Below are 1973 nucleotides of genomic sequence, written 5' to 3'. Positions count from 1 at the left end.
TAAAAACCTCCACTATGGCATTAAAGTTCGATCCCTTCTTTGTTGGTACTAATAGCTTAGGAAATAGGGCTCTAAGCCTAAAATCAGACCTTTCAGGAACCGAATTCACATCATCAGAAACTTTATCAGTCTCTTCAGCTACTGGTCCTGAGAGGTGAACTACAGTATGTTCACTATCGGGCATGGTTACCTTATTGTCTAAAACTCTACCACTTCTAAGGGTTCTAACAGCATTCAATTGATTCGATGGTTTTGAACCTAATTCATGAACACCACTAGGGTTGGGTTGTGTTTGACTAGGAAACTTACCTTTTTCTCTCAAAGAATCACTTATCAGACCAACATGGGTTTTTAACTCGGAAATAGCCTGACTATTTTCTTGTCCTATCCTGTTACTAGCTTGTAGACTCTGTTCTACGGATAACTGGAATTTTGAAGTTTGCTGAGTTAACAAGGCGAGAGATTCCTCTAAACTTAGGATTTTCTTATCTGACTGATTTTGAAACTTATCTAGTCCTGAGGGATTCTTAGTATATCCAAAACCTGGGGGAGCATTAGAATTACTAAACTGAACTTGACTTTGGCCCTTAGACCACGAAAGGTTCGGATGGTTTCTCCAACCAGGATTATAGATTTCTGAATATGGGTCAATCTTTTGACGGTTATCAAATCTACTGTTATTATAAAAAGCATTGGCCTGCTCTTCAATATTCTGGCCTTCCCAAAAAGGCTCCACTCTACCACTAGTCTGGCCCACTTCTAAGGCTTCTAACCTTTTTGCTATAGCAGCAATTTTGGCATCTGATTCATAGCCTCCTCCTACCCTATTAATGTTTCCTCTACTTAAAAGAATTGTTTTCTGGGGTGCCCTACTATTTTCCCATTGCTGGGTTTTTTCGGCGATTTCATTAAAAAATTCCATCGCCGCATCAACAGTTTGGTTTTCAAATCCACCAGTGCATAGAGACTCAACCATGGTCGTTGTGGAATAATCTAAACCCTCATAAAGGATCTGAACTAGCCTAACCTTTTCTAAACCATGATGAGGACACTGGGATAATAAATCATTGAACCTTTCCAAATACCTATATAAAGATTCTCCCTCTTGTTGTGAAAATGTGCATATTTGCGTCCTAATAGACGATGTTTTGTGCCTAGGGAAAAACTTATTGAAAAAGGCAGATGTAAGTTGTTCATATGTCTCAATTGACTCGGAGTCCAAACTATACAGCCACGACTTGGCCTTATCTTTCAGGGAAAATGGGAATAACCTAAGTTTCAAAGCATCATCATCTAAGCCTCTAATTCTTAGAGTACTACAAATTTCCTCAAAATCCCTAACATGGTAATAAGGGTTTTCATTTTCTTTCCCTAAAAAGATTGGGAGCATCTGTAAGGTCCCAGGTTTCAGTTCATAGGGTGCCTCCGTTTCAGCTAACTTAATACACGAAGGACGGGTAGTCCTAGTTGGATTCAACAAAGCTTCAAAGTTGCCATTTCTGGCGCTATCGGAGCAACAGGATTCTCTCCTCAGTCAAAGAACGTTCAAAAACAGACTCTTCAAAAGCCGGACTTTCTAGATTAAGGTAATCGAGACGCTTCGAACTACTAGGTTTCTCTTTAACAAATCTACCTAGTGCGTCTCTTTTACGTTCAGGCATACAATAGAATTTTCTAAATTGGAAGGGTAAGCAAACACAGATCAAGGCCGACTCAACCAAATCAAACCTATTGATTTCTAGCAAACAAAAAGCATGATGGCTCCACTTAGATTGTTTCTAGACCAGCTTCTAATCCTTCGAACGGGAATTCGTTACAATTTAAGCAAACCCCTCTGGAATCAATCCGAGTTAACGTAAGTTGAATAGAGGCGAGGGAAGCTCGGTGGAGCTTTGATACCCAAGGCCTCACCGGTATTACAAGGCGGCGCAGTCACGCATTCAACTTACAGAAACCGTCAAGAACTTCGAAGT

The 1973-nt window shown here is 40.1% G+C and overlaps 1 pseudogene; it reads left to right on the top strand.

The window, feature by feature from the left end:
• The first annotated feature begins 1034 nt into the window (after positions 1–1034).
• On the top strand, positions 1035–1134 carry LOC113292147 (annotated as a pseudogene).
• Positions 1135–1973: the final 839 nt, after the last annotated feature.

This window comes from Papaver somniferum, chromosome 6, assembly GCF_003573695.1.
Source record: "Papaver somniferum cultivar HN1 chromosome 6, ASM357369v1, whole genome shotgun sequence".
Classification (NCBI taxonomy): domain Eukaryota; kingdom Viridiplantae; phylum Streptophyta; class Magnoliopsida; order Ranunculales; family Papaveraceae; genus Papaver; species Papaver somniferum.
This window is presented reverse-complemented; position numbering and strand designations above follow the sequence as displayed.